The sequence below is a fragment of the Hevea brasiliensis genome, chromosome 6 (genome assembly GCF_030052815.1).
Source record: "Hevea brasiliensis isolate MT/VB/25A 57/8 chromosome 6, ASM3005281v1, whole genome shotgun sequence".
Lineage (NCBI taxonomy): Eukaryota > Viridiplantae > Streptophyta > Magnoliopsida > Malpighiales > Euphorbiaceae > Hevea > Hevea brasiliensis.
In genome coordinates, this window is record NC_079498.1 from 12848356 (window position 1) to 12872905 (window position 24550).

The 24550-nt window shown below is 32.8% G+C and overlaps 1 non-coding gene across 1 annotated transcript; it reads left to right on the forward strand.

Annotated features, from left to right (window-relative positions):
* The first annotated feature begins 2290 nt into the window (after window positions 1-2290).
* Window positions 2291-2397, forward strand: LOC131181244 (small nucleolar RNA R71). Its single transcript, XR_009149870.1, has one exon. It is a non-coding gene; the product is annotated as a small nucleolar RNA R71 (small nucleolar RNA).
* The last annotated feature ends 22153 nt before the right edge of the window (window positions 2398-24550 follow it).

Here is a 24550-nt window from a genome sequence, read left to right on the forward strand (position 1 = left end):
TCACTCTACCCTTTTTTGGTACTACATGCATAGGACTAACCCACGCACTGTCAAAAATAGGGTAAATAATACTAGTAGCTAGCAATTTTAGGATTTTCTTTTTGATAACATCCTTCATTGTAGGATTCAATCTCCTTTGGTGTTCAATAGAAGGTCTACTATTTGGCTCTAGAAAAATCCTATGCATACAAATTGTTGGGCTAATTCCCTTTATATCATAAATTGTATAGCCTAAAACTCTCCTATATTCTCTGAAAACTCTCAACAATTTGTCAATCTCAATATCAGTCAAAGATGCATTAACTATAATAGAATATGTTTCATTAGGTTAAAGAAAAGCATACCTGAGGTTGGAAGGAAGAGGTTTAAGATCTACCTTTAGGGCATACTCTGCTTTTAATGATAGTGGTTTAGTCTCCAAAGTCTGCTCTTCTTCAAGCTGAAAAATTATAGCTTCAGAGTGTGGTGGCGAGCTTTCCAAGTGTTGTGCAAAAGTAGCTATGTTAGGGTTGTTATCATCAATGCTCCCACCATGGACTAGGCAATTTTCAAGGGGGTCTTGTGGATAGCTTTTCCTGAAATGCTCTTGAACAATCTCATCTATGATGTCTACCCACAAATAAGACTCAACTTCTTCATATTTCTTCTTCATGGCTAAATTAATGTTGAATATTATTTGATCATCTCCCAGTCTAAGGGTCAATTTCTCACTCTTTACATCAATTAGAGCACCAGTTGTGGCAAAAAATGTCCTTCCTAACAAGATAGGAAATTTTGTGTCTTCTTCCATGTCTAAGATGACCAAATCCACCAGAATGTAGAATTTTCAAAGCTTGATAGGCACATGTTCTAGGATGCCTTCTGGATATTTAATTCAATGATCAAATAATGAAAGATACATGTTGGTGGGTTTCAACTCTCTTATATTCAGCTTCTCATATATTGAAAGTGGCATTATACTGATGCTGGCTCCAAGGTCACATAAGGCATTTTCCACACAATTATTGCCTATATGACAAGGAATGGAAAATACACTCGGATCCTTGAGTTTGGGAGGCAACTTGTTCTGAATTATAGCACTACATTGCTCTCCCAAGTTGATGGTATCATAATCTTTTAGCCTTCTTTTGTTAGTAAGAATTTCATTCAAAAACTTAGCATAACTTGGCATTTGGGATAATGCCTTAGTGACGGGGACATTGATATACAACTTTTTCAGCACCTTAAGGAATTTGCCAAATTATTTGTCTAGCTTTTGCTTGATGAATCTTTAAGGGTAAGGAAGGGTGGGTTTGTAAGGTTCAAGAGGAATATATGGCTTTTCTCCCTCATCTTGCTCACTTTTGCTTTCTTTTTTTTTTTTTTTTCATTTTCTTGCTCTCAACTAGTTTTCCTTCTTTCTTGTTTTCACTCTCTTGCCCAACTTTCTTGCCACTTCTCAAGGTTACCACCTTACATTATTCATGGGGTTCTATGGTTAGCTAGGTAGTTTGCCATAGGATTTAGTTCCTAATAAGCTTGCTTGTTGAGCCAATTGATTCTCCAACATGCAGTTATGAGCCTGCAGTTGATCCATAGTTTATCTCATGTATTGCATTTCTTCTTCTAATTTGTTATTCATCTTGCTTTGTTTAGCAAAAAATTTCTCCATCATAGTTTCCAATGTTGGCTTTGATTCAGGAGGTGGAAAAGGTGGTTGTGCTCTTAATTGATAACTAGGAGGTGGTTACCTTATAGACTGAAATTATGGCTAAAACTAAGGTCAATTCTGCTGCATATACTACTAGTTATGAGTGTAGTTTGAGCTTTGATCTTATTGACTAAAAGTTGCTTATGGTCTCCATGTTGAGTTGTTCACATTAGATAAGCATTTCCCATAGGTTTTTGTTGATAGCCTCCTGCATAAGCAGCTTTGTTCTTACAAGTAATCATCACCATAAGAAGAGTAATTAACTCTACAACTTTGGGTTCCATCTATGTAGGCAACTTGTTGCATAGTGGTAGGAGTTAAAACTGTTGCCTTTGTGCAAAAATACTAAGAAGCTGAGTCAACTGATCAAATCTTGCATTCATATAATTAACTGAGTCAAGTTCGTAGATCCCAGCCTTCTTTGGCTTAATTGCTCGAGGATTTCCCCACAAATGGGTATTATGAGCAATCTTCTCTAACAAATCATAGCATTCTTCACTTGTCATTCTTATGAAATCTCCTACTGCTTGTGAATCAATTGTGTTTCTTATGGCTGGAGTAACTCTAGTGTAAAAATTCTAAACAATCATCTATCTGGGAATTTCATGATGAGGACACTACCTTTCAAGCTCTTTAAATCTCATCCAAGATTCATACAAAGTTTCATCATCCTTTAGTCTGAAAGCTACCATCAAATTCCTTAAATGAGTGGTCTTCCTAGGTAGAGAAAAATGTGATAGAAAAGCTTGAAATAACTGCTCCCAAGTAGCACTAGTAGCTTATAGAAGTGTGTCATACCACTCCAATGCTGAATCTTGAACAGAGAATCGGAACAAGGTCAACTAAATCACTTCATCTGAAACTCTAGGTTATCTTTGAGTGCCACATATCATCAGAAACTTCTTCAAATGAGAATGAGGATTTTCAAGTGAGCTACCCCCAAATTGTGATTTCTGGACCATCTGAATGAGATTAGTCCTTAACTCAAATTGGTTGGCTCCAATGACAGGTCTGTTATCTCTCACATTTGCACATCTAGAAAAAGCATAATCTAACATGGACCTCCTCTGAGGATCATTTTGATTAACAACTTCATTCTGCTTGTTCTGTTCATTTCCTCCATTGTTTCCATCATTAGCTCTATTTGGATTCTCCATGTTTTTAATTTTCTCTTTTTGCTCAAGCCTTTGTTATTCTTCTTTTTTTTGTTTCCTTTCTTCTCTTAGATTCCTTTTTGTTGGCTTAATAAAATTTTTCAATTTCAAGGTTCAACAACAATTGAGTATCACTTGTGTTTTTCGACCGTCTCATAAACAATCAAAGTACCTAAAAACACAAAGAATAGCAGTGAAAATAAAAGAAAATAAAAATTCTAATAAGCTTAAAATAGTTAAAATCCAATTTTAAACAAGCAACTCCCTGGTAACGGCGCCAAAAACTTGATGTGGTGTAAAATAGCTACCACAAGTGCATGGGTCACTATAGTACAGAATTAAAAATATTGTTCCCGTAGGAAATTATGCTTAAATTGGAATTAAAAAATAAGCTAATTAGAATGCCAAAATTTAAAGATATTAGAATGAAATTGAAAATAAAATTGATATTTTAGGAATTTAAGCTAAATTAAACAATTAATTAAACTAGATGACTAAAATTTAAATTGAAATTACTAATTACGAATTTGGGATGATTTAAATCTAACTTCAATAAAATAAAAGTAATTCTAGAAATAGGGCTTTTCAATATTACTTTTATGTGATTTATCCCTAATTTAGCCAAACACATGAGAATTGCAATTTTGAAAACAATCAATTCTTAGTTCTTTGAAACCTTTCTCAAGCATTTCAAAGGTGGTTTTCATCAAATTAAACCCTATTTTCTTGGCATTTCAAAATTGATAAAAACCCATTTAAAGCTCTAATTAATTTTAAAAGTCCTCTTAATCTTCTTAGCTTATTTTTAACACCAAGAAAACTAATTTCATTGTAAGATTATCTATCCCAAACATTCACTTTTCAGTCCATCAATAAATGATTAAGACTTAACTTAATGAGGGCCCTTCATCAAGCATGGCAATAAGCTCACAAGCAATAAATAAAAAATGCAGCAAATATCATTTAAAAAGCTAAATTAGTTCAAAAACCACATTACAAGACAATACTTACATACCCATCTCTAGAATCTCAAAGTTCTACTCATAAATCATTGTTTCAAGATAAACCCAAGTAGAGAAATGAAGAAGAAATGAAAATCTAAGCTAAAGAAAAGAAAAACTTAGTGAAAATGATAAAGAATTTGCTGCTAGAACGTTGGAGAAGACGTCCTTTTCAGCTGCTACAAAAACGATGCAAGGACGCCCTTCTCTCTCATTTTCTCTCTAGCAAATTCTCCCTCTTTTCTCCTTGGGGTAAGAAAGAGAAAAAGATGATTTTATACCCTTTAGATATTTGCCAAAAAAATGGGTTAAAAGGCAGAAGATTCTAGATTAAAAAATTATGTATTAGGTCAGAGTAGAGAAAGTGCCACGTCAGCATTTTTCATTAAAATGACATAAGCTGAATTAGTTGCATTGCGTCTTGTGTTACAAGTTGTGTAACTTTCTTGACAATTCTAAGATTCATCAGGGGCACAACACAGGCTAAATGAGGTTGTGTACTTACTTATGCAACTTTCGGCTTGAGGCAAAAAAAAAAAAAACTTTATTTCTAACTGTGACACAACCGGTGACACAAGCTACATAAGTTGTGTCATAAGTTGTGCAACTTTCTATTTCTTTAAAACTCAACTTAAAATTTTTCTCTTTAAAATTTTAAACTTCAGCTCTGATTTCTTCCAAATGGCTACTATGATCAAAATATTACCAAAAGTCTCCAAATTTTAACCTACAAAATAAATAAATTCTATAAATTAAACTAAGAAGTGTAAAAAAGAAAAATTAATTAAATAAAGGCTAATATCTACTATAAAAGTTTTAAACTAGAGTAAATTAATTGCAAAATTATGCCTAAACAATGATGTGAAATGCATGCATCAATAGTGTTTATATTAATGTTTAGAGGTTGAGAGAATAATTTATGAAAGCTGCTCCTCCTAATTTTTAGAGGTTCAGAGAGCATTTTAACTAGGATGAACAAGATTATATCACCATTTTTAAATTTAACATCTATTCCAATAACTATTTTTACTAAACACTTTTTATTTAATAACTATATATAAGTGAACTACTAACAATTAGCAACTAGTAAAATAGCTGCTGGCTACTAAAACAGTGTCGAACAGGGCACTAGATTTCAATAGAGTGCATAAAAAGAAAAGAAATCATGGGCATTTCATTTCAATATCCATCATATAACTGGAAAAAACTCTAGCCTGGATTTTTTTTTTATTTACACTTGATCTATCATGAACTCAAGATATAAAATGTATAGTGATAGACCTACTTATTACACTACAAAAAATAATCAGTTTTGTAATTGATTTTTGCAATTGATTGAAATTATTTACTATTGGTAACTAATTTTGTAATCGATTTGTGAATTCAGATTTTTTTAATAAAATAATTAATTTTTGAAAAAAAATTTAGCGATTGATTTATAATTAGTTGCTAAAATATGTTGCTAATCAATTTTAGAAAAATCTTAAATATACGATTAGCAATTGATTAAGAAAATCGATTTAGGAAGTCGGTTGCTAAATTAAAAAATAATCTTAATTGACTCCAAAATTAGCAACCGATTCCACATTAGTTGCTAAAGTAAAGAATTATTTTAATTGGCTCTAAAATTAGTAACCGATTCCTTGTCAATTGTTATTAGTAATTGATTTTTACAACAAATTGTAAATTGGTTGCTAAATTTTTCCTCCTAAAAACTCCTACTCATTTTTTTTATTTATAACCGATTTGTGAATTGGTTGCTAATAGTAACTAATTTTTGCAACTAATCGAAATCGATTGCTATTAGCAAACAATTTTTTCCCTTTAGAAAATCCTACCCATTTTTTTATTTTTTATTTTTTTGATTTTTAATCGATTTGCGAATCGGTTACTATTAGCAATCAATTCTAAATCAATTGCAAAATTTTTCCCTTAAAAATTTCCGCCAAACTTTTAAAAGAAATTAGCAATTGACAATCAGTTGCTAATTCGTTTATATAAATTACTACGCATTTTTTTTCTTCACTACTTATTTTCTTTTCTCTTTTTCTTCTCTTTTCTCTCATTTTCTTCATCATCTTTTTTTCTCATCTTTTTTATTTAATTTATTTTTTCTTTGATATAAAATAAAAATTTTTGTACGAATATATTTTTATTAGTAAATTATTGATAGTATTAATTTTTAGTAATTTTTTTGTTATAATATATATATATATATATAATTTGTCCTGTAACTATGTTTTTAGATTTAATTTTTTGTTAGTAGTTTTGTTAATAGTTATTATTAGTAATTTTTTTATAATATTTTTATATTAAGATTTTAGTGATAATTTTTCATTAATAATTTATTACAGTAATTTTTTGAAAAAATTATTTATTTAAATTTTTTATTCGTTATTTGGAAATTTAATTTTTTCTATAATTTTTTAAATTAGCAATCAACTTTTCAGTTGCTAAATTAGTTTGCAAATAGTAATTGATTTACGAAATAGTTGCAAAATTACACAAATAAAGATATTAAATTTTTGCAGCTAATTATGTTTTAATTATTAAATCGACTGCTAATCGCAACTGATAGTTTTTTACTAAAAGTTATTTTTTTTAAATCTAATTAATTTAGCGAAAAAGTTTTTTGTCATTTACTATTTGTAACAAGCCTTAATTCAACCAACTGAATCTGTTGCTAAATTGATTAGCAACTAATTTTAGTTGATTAGCAACTGATTCAGTTGGTTGCTAACCCGATTTTTTTTTTTTTCTGTAATGTTAAATATATGGCTCTTATATGTTTGTGTCTTGTGTTAGAATGAGTCTAAGTAAGAATTTCTCTTCTTATCTAAACTCAGTCTATCAGGAATCTAAGGCTCAATGTTTATAATATGAATCAAATGTAATATTTTTCTCATATTCCTGTATTAGCAATAATTGGTTTATGAAGTTATTAGGTTAGACTTAGGCCTAGTAGGGTTGTGCAGTTCCCGTTTTGATTCGATTCTTTGTAAGAACTGGAACAAGAACCAAACTTTGATTCTTTCATTTTTTGGAACCAGAACTAGAACCAAATTTTAGTTCCAGTTTTGTTTTGATTTTACTTTCGGTTTTAATTCTGATTCGGTTTGATTCTCAGTTCTTACATTCAAAACTGTAGCATTATTGTATTTCTATTAAAAAAATAAAAACAATTATATATTTCTAATATCAAAATATTAATAAAAATAATAATACTAATATTAAAATAACAATGCTAATATCAAAATAAAATATCAATAAGCATAAACATAATGATTTATTCAAGAGAAATATTAAACTCAAACTAACAATTCTCAAATAAAAATACAAGATAACACTAAATATTCATAATAAGTCATAATATTTCCATCCAAATTATAAAATAATAGCAAATCAATAAACATAATATAAAGTAAAGCTTCAATCTCACATTTTGGAAAGAGAAAAAAAAAAATACACACACACACAACAACAATAATATTAGCTTTCAAATGCTTCATTGCCATATTTTTCATTAAAAAAAAAAAAAACTCCATCCAGCTTCAAAGTTTCAAGCCTTCCTCTGATATGATGGCACATTCATTTTTACACAATAAATATATTAATAGATAAATATTTTCAATTAATAAAAGGTAAAAAAATATCAAGTTAATTCATAACTCTTAATATCTAGTAATCCACTGCAGTTCTTAGAATGATCATATCCATAACTTCAGGATCTTGACTAATCTCTAAAATTCATTACATGAAAAAGAAAATAAATCAAAATAAAACTTGCAAACATTGAATAATTAAGATCATACAATGTATTTGTTGCAATAGTTATACATGACTCCCAACTTTTAAGCTCTTCAATGGTTTCTTCAAGTTAGATAGGCTTGCTTTAATTTCTCAAACAATCTTGGCAGCAAATTAAGACCTTTGCAGTAATTGAAAGCAAAGAACTCCTTAATTGATCCAAAGTCCTTCCTCTAGTGCTAAATGCAGATTCAAAAGCCATAGTTAAACAATGAATAGCTAGAACATCCTTAGCTACCTTAGATAAAATTGGATACTTTACTGAATTCACCTTCCACCACAACAATAGGTCAAAATCCATTGTGAATATCTCAGGAAGTTCTTCCAAATACCAATCCAACTCAGATTGGAAAGCCAACTTTAGTTCCCCCATTTGAACAAAGTAAACATCAATCTCTTCATCTTCTTCCATTATTGCATTATTGCATTTTTCAACGTTAGCATTCTAACTAGAACCACTATCACCCAGACATGCTTGATCATTATCTCTCATATATTCATTCAACATTTCTTTTAAAGCATAGGGCCTCACTTTCAGAAAAATAAATAATGTATTTAGGTTTAATATAATTCAACTTATATCTAGGGGTCTAGGACAATTACTACAAATAGCATCATATTCATCTTGTTTAATGAACCCAACATTTGTCAAACTTTACCCTCATTTGCTTGCCCATTTCAACTATTCTATCATCTTTATTGTTTTTTACAACTGTGCAATTCCTTTAAAATTTTCACGATCTCAATGAAGTAAATGTTCGATGTGGAATACAAATACCCAGACAACTTGCAAGTGACATCGTAGAATTTATTAAGGAATTTGCAAAGAATCATAGCATTATGCTAATCAAGTTCACTAGGCAACTCATCCCCAAATACAGCTTAAAATCAATTGTCTACATCTTCTAACCCATTAAAGGGTTTTTAACATGTAGTGTAGATTCTAACATTAAATATATCAAATTCCTCCTAGTTGGACAATCTAATTGCAAAAAGGATTTAGACTTGAGTTCTACTAATTGATAATACTTCTTAAACATTTAAGAGCATTATGGACTACTCCTTATAAGTTTCATTACATCCCTAATCCTTCTAATAGAACCTTACACAACATCAAGTCCATCCCTCACAACTAATTGTATGATATGAGCACAACACCTCATATGAAATGCATCCCCGCCCGATATAACTTCATTTTTCTTAAGTAGCCTTATCTTCAATTATGAAACAACAGAGTCATTAGAAGATGCATCATTAATAGTGATGAACATAACCTTGGACAAACACCACTCCTCCATGCAAAAATCAATGGCATTCCCAATATTCACCCTTTTATGACTCTTAACAACCATGAAGTTCAAGATGCATTTTTGCATTTTCCATTCAAAATCAATAAAATGAGTAGTCAAACAAAAGTAAAAGAAGTTTTGAACACTAGCCCATGTGTCTGTGGTTAAAGAAACCTTTTGACGTTGAGATGCAATGAGTGTGGACAACTTCTTCTTATCAAAAATAAATAATTGATATCAATCTCTTGCTATTATATATCTAGATGGAATTTTAAATTATGGCACAACAATTTGCAAGAACTCTATAAACCTTTCCTTCCCAACAAACCTAAAGGGAAGTTAATCTTTGATTGTCATCTTAACTAAAGCCTCCCTACAAACATCTTGATCAAACTGCTAACAAGTCACTGAACATCCTCACTTCCAGAACTTTTATGAAAAGACAAGGTTCTTTGACATTTGTTTTTATTTAAATCCTTTTTATATGGGTACTTTTTACATGATTCCCTCAAATGCTTCCACATACTTGAAATGCCACTTTCACTCTTACAATTTAAATCTTTTTTACACCATACACAATGAGCTCTACGAATCTCACTACCCTAAGAATTAATCAATTTCTAAAAGTGAACTTAAGCTTCACTCCTAAATTTTAATGTAGGATGTGCTGTAAATTGTGTCATGTTACCATCAGTAGTTTCATTAGCATCAGGTTGTGTCATATTTGGTGGAATAATTGGTTGGTGCTTGATGTAGAAAATGCACATTGAGATTCCTTGGATAGGGACTTGTCAGTACATGGAGTTGGACCAACACTTAATGATGGAGCAGGCATGGGTGCTTGATGTAGATCCTCACTTGCACCTTCTCCATTCAAGGATGAAGTTGTAGCCCTTTTCAATTTTTTTTCAAATGATTTCCCTTCATTTTTTTTCAAAAAATTTGAAAAGTGGAATTGTAGATTCTTCAATACACACGTAAAAATATAATTTTTAAAATTAATTTAAGTAGTGTGGGCAAGGAGAATAGACATTGTCTGTCTTATTGATTACACCATCTCTTTTATCTTCCTATCTTACATTGATTATCCATTTACTTATTTATTTTAATAAATGAGATTAACTATATGCTTAAGAATTCCACTGCAGTAAACATGTGCACCCATATATATATATATATATATATATATATATATATATATATATATATATATATATATATATAAAGTTATCTTGGATACTGGCATACAATTGAAGTTTAAAATGCATTAATTAACGTAGTTTGGTACGTTCATTGATATGCATGGGATTTAGGTAGTGTGATTTCATTATTTTCATTAGACATTTGCTTTTCACATTTGGGGAATCAAGTAAGAAATATGTGGATTACAAAAAGGTAAAAATAAAATAAAAAAAGAATTAGACCATGCATGTAGTTAGGTTATTTAGTACAGGTGTATTATTTTGGTCAAAAAGTAGGATTCACCTAAAATTTCCAATCTCAAATCTAACACTTTTATCAATCCATTGCTTCCAAATTTTGCCTCTGTTCTTTGAAATTTAATGATCTCTAAGCTCTACCAAAATGGAAAAATAATAATAAAGGAGAAGTAACAAGAAGGAAAAAACTTCCTCACCTTGCTACCGTTGACCAAGACTTGCACTTCTCTTCCAACTTGATCCTTTAAACCAAATCTTTAATCTAAAACTATAGATTTCTAATATGAGGAATTAATTTTGAGGAAGAGAGGGGATGAAAAAGCAAATGAAAAGCAAGTCCTTACCTGGCCAAAACCTTATAAGATTTCCTCTTCCTTTCCTGTTGAGTTATTCTTCCTCTATCTAAACTTATAAGCTGCCCTTCAAGATAGTAATAATGAGCATGCATTGGTGATGAAGGAAAAAAAATGAAGGAATTTCTTGGAGTCAAGAATAGAGAGAGGGAGAGAGGAAAACGATAGAGGCGATTGCTTATGGGTTAGTGATATATGGGCTAGGGTTAGTAATATATCAAAACTATGTACTTTTAGGTTTTGGGTTTTAGAAAAATTATTTATTATATTTTCATATAACTTTTTAAAATTAAAACTTTGTTGAACAATATATAATTTTTGCTAGTTTAGATTTTAATTTATAATAATAAGTATTAAAAATAAATTTAATTTTAATATAGTAGATTTTGTCTATAAAAGTTTTGTATATTATAATTAAACAATTTAAAATTAAAAATGAGATAGCTAATATAGTTTTAAACTTATATTAATGTGTACTCCTAAATACTAGTTCGACTTATATTAATGTGTACTCCTAAATACTAGTTCAACTCGTGCTTTTCGACTCTCTGCTACTAACACAAACTTCATAAAATATTTTATTTGGATCGTATTGCTGGCATTTTGAGTGGATCATAATCAATCCCATGAAATAATATATCCACAAATTAAGTTACTTTATAACATATATATTAATAAATATATTATACTATTTCATATATATTTTTCAATTATGTAACTTTTAACTAGAAAGTATACTATATCACTAAAATTTGATTTCATCATATAATTAATGGCTATAAAGTGATTTAATGTATTTATGGTTAAAAATAATAAAAGTCAATATTATGTTATATATATACACTTATAATTAAAAACTATATTGTTAGAGTCCAAGTTCAATTGGAATTAGGAAGTATAATAACCAACTCAGAATTGATGAAGGTATTAATGTGAGGGATTACCTTAATATTTTTAATAAATTAGTTACCCAATTGGCTAGTGTTGGTGTAAGGGTTGATGAAAAAGATAAAGCCCTCTTACTTTTAACCTCTCTCCCACAATCTTATAAAATCTTGGTAATAGCTCTAACAACTGAAAAGGAGACTTTAAAGGTAAAGGAGGTTGTCGTAGTTATCTTAGATGATAAGAAGTTTAAGAAGACAAGTGGTAGCAATGAAGGTGAAGCTTTTGTTGCTGGTTTTAGTCATGGTAGAAGTAATCCATATGAAAATAATTGGAGAAGGAATAACAGATTGAGCTTGAGACCACGAGTAGACCATGAAGGTAGAGAATGATACTACAGTCATGAGAAGGGCCACATTCAATACCATTGTATGAAGATGAAGGAAGATCTTACAGAGTTTAAATAATTCAAGAAGAGTAGCAGAAAAGAAAAAGAAGGAATCACTGCAATTACAATGGATGATAGTGTTGATGGTGAATGTTTGAGTGCGGATGATGATAAGGAAAAGGCAAAAGATCTATTACAAAATGAGTGGTTAATAGATTTTGCTTACCCATTCCATATTTACTCAAATAAGAAGTGGTTTGATGTGATTCAAGAGAAGGAAGGAGAAAAAGTGAATCTAGCCAATGGGAACAAGATGGAAGTTGAAAGTGTTGGAAGAGTGAAGATCAAGCTACATGGTGATCAATTAAAAGTGTTCGATGAAGTAAGATACATTCTTAAATTTAAAAGGAACTTAATTTCCTTGGTAAGTTGGATTTTCTGGGTTATGGATGTTTGATTCATGGTGGAGTCATGAGAGTTAGCTGAGGTGCTCTTGTGATTGAAGCGTAATCCGCAAGTATACGGGTCGTTCAAGTAGTAAAGAAAAAATATCATCTCACAGAGATTTGTTGTTTGAGTACCAAACTATAAAAGTCACGATTATTTGGGCTATCAATAATTTGTGCCAAAAATAGAGTAAGAGATGCAGCAAATTAAATTAGAAAAAATAAGAAAATTATAATGAATTAAGCAATTAAAATTCTAAGCACTATACTAATTTACTAAAATTTCAACAAGTAATTAAGGATTTAATTAATTAATGGCAAAATTGATTCCAGAGTTGAGGTTCATGAAGTAAATTTTATTGAGATTTGGATAGGCAAAACCAAGATTAAGGGAAATACAAGTTTGAAGGAAGTTGATTCTGATTTCCTATAATTTCTCTTTCAAGCAAACTAAAGAGTGTTTTAAAGGAAACTAAACTCCATTCTCATGCGATGTTTAATTACCCAAAACTCTTTAAGCTCTTTAACCAACTTGAAATTCCTCTTAACCCACTAGTTTATCTCTAACACTAGGTGATTAAGTTCATTATCTTGATTATCTATCATAGATTTTCACCTCTCGGTCCTTCAATCTAAGATTAAGAACAAAACCCAAAGGGTGCCAACAATGGGTATATAAATAAGCAAACAAGAGATAAGAATCAAAACTTATATATTAAAATCTGATTAAAACCAGTCCAAATCCACAAATAAAACTTAAATCATTACACCCAACTCTGAAATCTTAAGTATCTACTCACTCATGCTTGTATTTGCAAGAAGAAAATATGAAATAGAGCAAGAAAACATGAAAATAAGACTAAAAGTAAAAGAACCCAGAAGAAGAAAAATCCAAATCTTTGAAAATGGAAGCTGGAAAACATCACTCTGTAAGTGCTCTTCCTCCAAAATGGAGTGATTCCCTCTTTCCTTCTTCTTTTGATTTTTCTCTCTCTTTCTCCTTATAGTAAAAATGAGAATATGATGCTTAGATATCTCCTCAAGGGTTTGCCCCAAAAATAGTCTCTAAAGGGATAAAGACAAAAGGTGTAAAAGGTGTGAAAAGAGAAAATTTTTGCATGTTAACAAATCTACCAGGGCTATCCCACATGCCTCATGTTGATTTAAGTTGTTTTCCACATACATCATATGAATTCGAAGGAGGAGCCTTTAGATTCTGTACAACCAGTTATACGGGGCATGTTGAAGTCCTTGAAACTTTTGTCGTGTTTTGTTTCAAAATCTCTGTTTACACGACTCAGTGTTGAATTTACATGCCTCATATGGATTCCTGCTGGCTGACTCTTATCTTCACATGACCCTCAACATGGGGCATGTTGAAGCCCTTGAAAGTCTCGGCTGTTCTTCTTCTTTAAGCAAATTTTCTTCATTTTTCACATCACTTTAGGCTTCCAAACCACTTTGAATTTCTTTTATATGGACCTTTTTTACTTTAAACCTTATTAAAACCTATCAAAAACATTAAAATTCTAAAAATCAAATATAAAGAAACTAAAATTAATAAATTAACTAAAATAAGCATTAAAAGCATAAAATTACTAAACTAAAAAGAGCAAAATGGATGCAAAACTATCCTAAAATATCTATATAAAATGGGTTTATCAAATTCTCCTAAACTCAAATCTTTGCTTGTCCTCAAGCAAATTAAAAACAATTATATGCAATTAGGGTACCTTTTTCTTAGATTCATGAAAATCATTCATCCAAGCTTTCAAATTTACCTCTAGCCACCAACAAACCATATACCCACCTTCAAGGTATAAAGAATTTAATTCTCACTAAAGTTATCACTGCTTAGCCTTGGGTTAATTATTCATTCCATCAAACCCAAACCAATCAATTACATAAAGAAATTATGCTAAAATAGACTTTAAAACAATCCATAAACTAATGTGTCTCAAATGATAATGGAAATAGTTAAATGGATGAATAATGTGTCAATCCCATAGGCCAACCAACTAATCCAATCTCCACTAATGTAGCAAAACACAGTCAAGAGATCAAAAGGACTTTTAATGGATGTAATGGGGCTAAGGGGTAATAATATGGCTAACAAAAAAAAGGCAAAAGGGAAGGAAAACATGAGAATAATTAAATTGTTAAAAAGATCAAGATACACTTTTCTTTTATTTTTTTATTTTTATTTTCATTTATTTATTTATTTATTATTTTTTTAGAATCAAATGGAAGGAAGAACTTTACAATAAATCACCAATGCTAGCATACAATTTTTTTGCAACTCTTTTAGGGACTACATAAATAACATTGAATTTTGCATTGTAATTGTCCCTTTTTAATCCACCCCCAAACTCATTTCTTTGTATACTTGGGTGGTAAATAATTTTTCACAATATGATATGATTGCTAGCCAATTTTACGTTAGTACTTTTCCCACTTGATTGTTATATACCTTTTTTTTTTTAACGTATCTACCACTTAAACAAATTATTCTCACGAAGGGTAGGTAAGTGTTTAGGTTTATAGCTAGGTAGATTATGGGTGCCAAGGAAATAAGGGGTATAAATGAAGGCTCAAATTGGTTTCAAAGGGAAATTTTAACATAAGGTTGGTTAAGGCGAAAAATGTGGATTTAAAATTCAAAGAATGCCTTGATCATTTCTCTTTTCAAGTGAATGCTAAGATTTCACTTCAAAAGGTCTAGAAGGTTTGTTCTAGGATTTGTGAGACACAATTAGTTATTTCTCACTATAGAGTTTTTTTCTAAGCACTCAAAACTCAATGTAATTAATTAGGTGGCCCTTGGCTAAGAAGATATAAACCTAGATAAGAATCTTATAACCTCATACCAATCCGGAACTTTCAATCCATTAAACCCATCTAGAGGCAAGCTCAATCACTTTTCAAAATGATTCTCAATCTTCTAAAAATTAGGTAAAAATTTATTTATTATATTTTTTATGTATGCATGATTCCTAAAAATGAATGCAAAAATTAAAATAAAAAAAATGAAATAGAAACTATACATGATCTATATAATATATATATGCAAGTGTATATATTTACATGGTGTAGGTGTTTGGCGTATGTGAACTAAGTAACTAAGTATAAATGAAATGCAATGAAATGAAATTTAAGTAATGTAAATAAAAAGGATTAAAAATTTTGCAAAAATTTTGCCCTCCCCCAAACTCAAATGAGACAATGTCCTTATTGGCTTAATCGAAGTGGCAAAAATGTCAATTAAATCAATAAATGATAGCTGGAGAGATATAAACTAAGAAAGAGTGGGAAAAGGGTTACCATGTAGAACGTACATGCCTAGTGGTGAATGATCAGGATATGTACCTGAGGCATGTGAATTATAAGTGTTGGGAGCATGAGGCATGTTAATTAAAAAGCATGAGGCGTGTTGAAGTAAAGGTAAATTAGCATGCTCTGTGCTAACTGCTAAGCAACTGACATTGGGTACCAACATGGAGCATGTCATTAAAGGAGCGGAAGCATGAAAATTATTAGTTTATAACATTGAATTAAAAAATTTTCTTCTAGGGTCTCATGCATCATGCAAGATTCACTATTTACCTAATTGATTTCAATATTCAACAGCATATTAAAACACTTTTAATATGTTTTTGGATCTACATTTGCCATTTAAGATTTTAAAATTAATAGATTAATTCATTAGAACCCTAGATTAATACAAGAACATGTGCAATAACCTTTTGATGCACTGTTGATGTGTTTGGTACCTTTGGGAAGCACCTAGGACACCAGATGTTGTCCCTCTAGCTTGTCCACACCAAGATCACCAATGGCAACCCCTTGAACAGCTTCTCAAGCCTTTCCAATCAATTAGAAATTGAGGTTTTGCCTTTTAGAGAGGTTGCAGATGTATATTGGACACTAGAAACGATTTCTAGCAATTTTAATTCAAGAGAATGTTGGCAATTCTATTTGAATTGATACGAGATGAAGAAGAAGAGAGGAATAAGACAATAAGGGTGGCAGCACCTCTTTGAGAGAATAGCATATTGGTTTTTCATTCTTTCATAACATCACATTATATAATTAGATCATCACTTAAAATCCTTGTCACATGTCATCTTCTGATTGCCTCTTAGTTTAATTGGCCCAATCACATTGTGCCAAGTGTCAAACCTAGATTTAATCTTGACTTTGATAATCTTACATGATTAAAAGACAAATGGCAAGCTTATATGGTGCCATGTGTCACCATCTCATGGTGCCATATGTCACCCTGTGAAATGACCAAATTACCCTTGTGTTGTAATTTTGAGTTCTTAACCCAAAATAATTATTTCTCCTCTTCTAATCAATTTATATCAAATATAAATTAATTAATTAATCTCTATTAATTAATTTCTCATAATTAAATTCATATTTAAACACTTTAAATATAAATTTAACTTATGCTATACATCCAATAACCTAGATTTGGTTTCAAGCCATGTTAGGGACTTTGCAATCTAATTACAAACCAAACCTATTTAATTAATCAATTAAACTCTTTAACTAATTAATTAAATCACATTTAACTTGGTGATTACTTGTGTATGTGTGTGACTCACTAGGCTCATCACTAATTGGCAATGATATATGATATTAACTCTTAATATCATTAGAACTCTTTCTTACCATAAATGATTTCTCTAAATCATTTTTGGCACCTCATAGACCATGGTTAACACCTAGCATAGCATGCCATGGCCAGCCAATTAGTAATAAGGAATACCTTAAATGAACCTTTAATCATATGTTACCATGCACTAAAATCTCTCTGTTACAAAATCCCAATTCAAGTTAGAGTTATGGTTTATGTCAAACCCCATTTGCTATGAATATTATATTCTCTTTTAATTCCAGTTCTTGATTAAAAAGATTTTCTCATCAGAAACTTTTTTCTAATTAAATCTATCTGTCCTGGCCAGGAACTTGAAACATCAAGAATAATTAAATGAACATAGGATTTTATCCCTATTTACTTAGGCTAACAGATTCCATCTTGATCAACACCTACCTCCATATATAACTAGTAGGAGCCAACACATGCCCATATACCCATACATAGTAAAAGTATGAAAGTAGTATCAAACTCAAACCACCTATATACAAGATAACTGTGCTATCTCAGGTCTAAAGATTATATGCACTGATATGATTTATGACAATGCATTGACAAGAGTAAACTCCATGTGCTTGTCATAAATGTCACTAGTTTGGCCTACTTATCATGCATAAGTGCCTATCATGTTTGTTATATGGTATGAGACTCACCATTCCATCTTATTTACATTTCATGTAAATAACTTGGGAACAAACATGATTATAATCTTTCTGGATAAGTCATGTCCTTATTGTGAAGTATCCTCGATTGTGAACCAATTTATGATACTTTGTGCTAGAAATACTGTCACTTATATTCTTAACAACTTAAGAATAAAATTTCTAACAAAATATCAATGGACCTTATATAAACAGAAAAGTGAAAATGCCTTTTATTAATAAAACATGTACAAGATACGTACTAAATGATATGCTCTAGGGCATACTACTAACAATCTCCCACTAGCACTAGAGCCATTCATTACAATATCTTAGACCCATCTTCTCAAGATGTCGATCTAACTGAACTTGTGACATAGGCTTAGTGAATGGATCAGCTGGATTTTCAGCTGATGCTATTTTCTGCATGGCTACATCGCTTCACCCAACTATTTCTCTAATAATTTGGTAGCGCCTTTCTGTGTGTTTGGACTTCTGGTGAGACTGGGGTTTCTTATCCAAACAGCCTCTTTTGTGACATCTGATGCAGCAATATACTCAGCCTCTGTAGTGGAATCTGTAGTTGTACTATGTTTGGAACTCTTCCAACTGACTGCACCTCCATTATAAATGAACACATACCCAAAGGTAGACTTTCTATCATCAATATCTGATTGGAAATCAGAATTAGTATAACCATCCAATTACAAGTCACCACCTCCATTTATCAAAAATAAATCCTTAGTTCTTTTCAAGTACTTAAGGATATTCTTAACAGCTATCAAGTGTTTCAAACCTGGATTAGATTGATACCTACTAGTCAAACTAACAGCATATGCTATATCCGGCCTAGTACACAACATTGTATACATCAAACTTCCAATAGCCGAAGCATATGGAATCTTGGCCATTTTATCTCTTTTTTTAGGTGTCTTTGGAGACATCTCTTTAAAAAGGTGGATACCATGTCTCACTGGTAACAATCCTCTCTTGAAATCAAGCATGTTAAACCTCTTTAACACCTTTTCCATATATAGACTTTGGGATAAACCAATTATTCTTTTCGCTCTATCTCTATAGATGCGAATCCCAAGAATATAAGTTGCCTCCCCTAAGTCTTTCATGGAGAATGTATTTGACAACCATACCTTTACGGCTGTCAACATACCTGTGTCATTACCCATCAACAAAATGTCATCCACATATAAGACAAGGAATGTGATAGCCCTATCACTAACCTATATACATATGGCTCATCCTCATTTTTTATAAAACCAAATGACTTAATAGCTTCATCAAAATGGATGTTCCAACTCCTCGAAGGTTGTTTTAACCCATAAATGGATCGCTTTAGCTTGCGTAATTTGGAACCATCTTAGGATTCAAAACCCCTAGGTTGATCTATGAGAATGTTTTCTTCAATGTATCCATTGAGAAAAGCTATTTTGACATCCATCTACCAAATGTCATAATCATAGTATGTAGCTATTGTTAATAGAATCCTAATTGATTAAGCATGGCAACAAGCAAAAAAATCTCCTCATAGTCGACTCCTTGCCTTTGGCAAAACCCTTGTGCTACTAGCCTTGCTTTATAGGTCTCTACTTTTCCATCAGAACCAATTTTCTTCTTGAAAATCCATTTGTTCCCTATAGGTACAATACCTTCAGATGGGTCAACAAGATCCCAAACTTGATTCTTATACATGGAATCAATCTCGAATTTCATAGCATCAATCCATTTTGAAGAGTCTATATCTGATATTGCTTCTTCATAGGTAAGTGGATCATCTCCATGATCTACTTCTTCATAAGTAAATAACTCTTGTTCATCTTCATGAAGGAAACCATATCTCACTGGTGGGCGAGATATCGTGGTTGATCTGCGAGAAATTATTGTAGATGTTTCATCAATAGGTATAGGTTAACTAGATGGATCTATATCCATTTGATCTGTTGGTGGGTCAGAATTCTCCAATTCTAACTCTATTTATCTTCCTTTGCCTCCTTCTTGAACAAACTGTTGTTCAAGAAATGTGGCATCTCTACTTACTACAACCGTTTGTGATGTAAGCAAATAAAAATAATATCCAAAACTCTATTTTGGATATTCAACAAATCGACCCTTTTCTGATCTGGTTTCCAATTTATCAGTGTTCAGCTTTTTGATATAAGCTGGATAACCCCAAATATTAACGTGCTTAAGACTTGGTTTTCTTCCATGCCATATCTCATAAGGTATGGAAGATACTGATTTTGATGGAATCCTATTCAGAATATGCAAAGCTGATTCTAATGCAAATGCCCAAAAGTAGATTGGCATATCAGTATAGCTCATCATACTACATACCATATCCAATAGGGTACGATTTCTCCTTTTAGATACACCATTTAGCTATGGTGTTCTTGGAGGAGTCAACTGGGAAACAATGCCATGCTCTTTCAAGTATTCATCAAATTCAGTACTCAAGTATTCACCTCCACGATCTGATCCAAGAGTTTTAATACTTTGTCCTGTTTGATTTTTTACTTCAGATTTAAATTCTTTGAACTTTTCAAAGGATTCATTTTTGTATTTCATTAAAAACAAATACCCAAACCTTGATTTGTCATCAGTAAAGGTAATAAAATAATAAAAACTGCCTCTAGCCATTTCTCTAAATGGGCCACATACTTCACTATGTATTAACTTCAAAATATTTTTAGCTCTTAGTCCTTGTCCAACAAAGGGCGATCTAATCATTTTGCCTTGAAGGCAGGTGTCGCAAGGTGTTTTGCGGTCGCCTGGACGAACCCTCACCGAAGTGGGAAAGAGTGAGGAGTCGCCACTTTAATTTTAAGGGAAATTAAAGAAAACCATTTGTGAAAATAAATTAAAATGAAACCACTTCAAGAACAGAGATTCTAGGTTCGGGGTCCGTAAATGGATAGGGAAGGTGTTAGGCACCCCACCTCGTCCCTCAATGAGGGTAAGCAGATTTAACTTTAAGCTCTTTATAAACTAGAATTGATAGTTAGGAGGTTCGAACGAAGATGTTAATCCTCTTGGTAAAAGAGAATATTTGATTTTTCACCAATTAGGGTTACCCAGATACATAAATAAATGAGTCGACCCTTAGTGAGTTACTGTTGCGTATCAGTTTTGTTTAAGGGGTCATTTTGCATATTTGTTAGAATTCAATTTGAGAATCGGATAAGAATTCTCCTCCGATCTCTTTTTGATTAAAGTTTCAATTGGAAATCGGATAAGAACTCTCCTTCGATTTCTTTTAGATTAAGATTAGAATTTTTGGATTGAGAATCGGATAAGAACTCTCCTCCGATCTCTTTTAAGTATTCATTAAAATTTTAGGCTTGAGAATCAGATAAGAACTCTCCTCTAATCTCTTTTGAATATTCATTAAAATTTTTAGGTGAGAATCGGATAAGAACTCTCTTCCGATCTCTTTTAAGTATTCATTAAAATTTTAGGTGAGAATCGGATAAGAACTCTCCTCCGATCTCTTTTAAGTATTCATTAAAATTTCTAGGTGAGAATCGGATAAGAACTCTCCTCCGATCTCTTTTATTTTAATGGGGGTCGGATAAGGACTTTTCCGACCTCTCGAAATTTGATTACAGCTACACATCATAAGAGCCTAGGACTAAGGGTTCTGGCATTCAAAGATGCCGGGGATCGGAATAAGGCTTCTTTTAACTCCTTGGTACCTCGTGACTAGAAAGGGGATACTAGACTGAATTTTACCGACCTCCTATGTGGTCACCTAGCCAGTACCTTTTGATACCCGATCTGTTCCATTTATTTATCTGAGATTTGGTTTTATTCCGCCTTATGGCGTCTTACCCAATCGTCTTCTGTGTTAGCCTAGTGATTCAACTTTACTATTTTCCTGACTTATTATTCAGACCTTCCATTTTTAAAGAAACGCTTAAGATACAGTTACCTACATTTTATCCAACTACTTATATGCTACTCGGGACTAGAACTCTTGCATTCAGAAGTAACGAAGATTAACAAAAAGAATGGACTGATTAACAAAGAAATAAACTTGGGAATAACCTTCTTCGCATTTTTTAACGCAATATAAACTTGGTGAAAATTACAAACATAAAAATAAAGGAAATACGTGAAATAAAGTGAACACTTGATAAAGCAGCGATATAAGCACTCACCTGTAGGGAGCCGAATCTATTGAACTAAGTACGGAATCACAAAATGTAATAGGACTGCGGGTTGATCGCCAGAGGACTAAGGTTCACCTTGAAATGTAGGATACTTTGCTAAAATGCAGTCAAGTCAAAAGAATAACCAAGTTTGAATGAAGTTGAGCTTGAACAACCGGAGTGGAAATAAAGACAATAAAGACAGAAAGTGAGAGTGTCACCGGATAATGAATCGAACTGAAAATGGAGAGTTTCAGTATTCAAAAATCCCTTTGCAAGAAAATACTTCAGAAAACTGGTTTCAAAAGTTTTTCTTATGAAAGCTCAAAAATAGCAGAGTAACGAACTGAATTACGTTTCAGAGTCCTTCCGCTATCTTCACTATTTTTTTTTCCTCCCTGAATAGTTTTCATGCAGGTATTTATAGGAACCGGGTGCTCCCCATAAAGGGTCAGGATTTGTTTTGAGGGAGATGGAGGGCTAAGATTTTAAAGGACATGATATGAGGCTCGAGAATTAAAGAGAATCAGAACGGACGGCTGAGATCCCTTCCGAAATATTTGTCCTTTCTCTCTTCTAATCTGATGGCCCAAAATTTTCTTGTCAAGAGCGATCCGAGGGCTAGGAGTGAAAGGCACTGGTCTTGTCATCTTCTTCTTTGATCCAAGGGCTCCGAGCTCATCCTTACAAGTAAGATCAACGGTGGAGATTAGGATGTACAGCACTATCATGACATACTCTGGCGCATGTCGCATGCGCGATTCAGGCGTGCGGTGGAGATTTCGTCTGCAACGCTTTAACTACCTCAGCTCTGATTATGACAACAGTTAGCGGAAGTTGTCTTATTCCCTTTGTTTTCCGACCTCCCCTCCTTTCTGGTCTTTCCAACATGATCCTTTTTCGATCTCTCATACCGGGCTCCTCTCTTCCGATCTCTCCTGCTCCGGTCTTTTCCTCTTTCTAGTTCGGTTCAGTCAAAGCATTTACTCCTTTGATTTCCGAGGCATCCGCTTCATTTTCTACTTGCAATAAATGCTCAAATTTTTCCTATATATATACCTTCAACCAGGAAGCCCCCCGCATTTGATTTTTCCTCTTCCTTTTCACAGTTCCTGTTCTAACTGCTCCGGCAGTAGTCCCGGCCATGATAGTGGCTTTTGATCTTTTTTCGATTGTTCTTTTTATTCCCCGACTGAAAATTTACTATCCCGGTGATCGGAGAATTATGATAACCTCATTTGATGACAGTGAGAGAACCGGACTAACCTACCGCTCTGGATCGAGGACTTCAATCGTGTTGATCTCGAATCGTTCGACCGATATAATCGGCGAACTGATTTCGGGCGAGAAGACTGCTAATATTCCCCTTAACATCGGTGACTGCCCCTTGAAGTTCATTTGGCTCTCACCACATTGGGCGTCCTGACTATAGCTCGATTCTGGTCGATGACCGTGGAGATGACTCTCCATCCTCATGAGAGTCATAATCCCCCCAATCTAAGCTGTACATCTATCCGATGTCAATGGCCGGTCTCCCGATCAAACATATCTTTTGATTCAGCCACGAGACTAGGCTTTGACATAGGTCTTTATTAGAGATCCCCCCTACGATGTAATCAGACCTTCAGTGTAATCTGATCTCTAGAGATCGCCCAAATGATGTAATTCAACTTTTATGTAATCCGATCTCTAGAGATTGCCCAAATGATGTAATCCGACCTTTTTGGAAATAAAATTTTATTTTGACAATTATCATTTTTATTATTATCGCATTGATTATTTTCCGATCTCTGATGTGTTTATCCAATCTGGTTCCTAACTGAACAACCCTTAACTGATCCGCCTTAATTCACCGATCAGTAACTAGCCGATCCCTTTTATTATGGAATTTCTGAAATATTCGTGAGACGTGTTAGAAAAGCTGGCGAATCCAGCTAACCGATGCACCGCCTGGAACACTGTGAGCATTAAATGCTCAGACGGGTATAAATAGGGGATAGGTCCGCCAGTTGCTCTCTTATGTCATTTTCAGCATCCCGCGAGTGATTCCAAAATTCTCTCGATTTTTCAAGTTCTTCCGACACCGATCAAGCTCCGGTAAGGGTTTTGATCCTCCTTTTAGTTTAAATTCTCTATTTCCTTTGAAAATGAGCAGCGCTGAGGGTCAGAGAGCGGCAAGCCCCCCTTCCGTTCAGATCTCGTGGTCGTCTGATGAAGTGGAGGTGGTCGGACCAAGCGTGCGACCTGAACCTCCTAGGGTCTCCGTTCCAGCTCGGGGGAAAGTAGCACCATCAAGGCATGTACCTTCTTCAAGGAGAGAAAATCTTCCCATGGATGAGCTGCCATCAATCCTGCAAGAAATCGACCTGCAGTCGTTCAGCTAGGAGTACAACATCCGGCCTGATTAAGTGTCACGGTGATCTTCGTGCTGATCATTTCTTCAAGGAGAACGATATGATCATGGTATACGAAGAACAATTAAAGGCCGGGCTGCGATATCCCCTTGATGACTTTTTCAAGGAAGTTTTAAAATTTCATCAAGTGTGCATCGCCCAAGTTCACCCGAACTCGTGGCGGATCCTAGTAGCCTTTAGAGGCCTCTGCTGAGCTAAGGGACTCCGTCCTACAGCT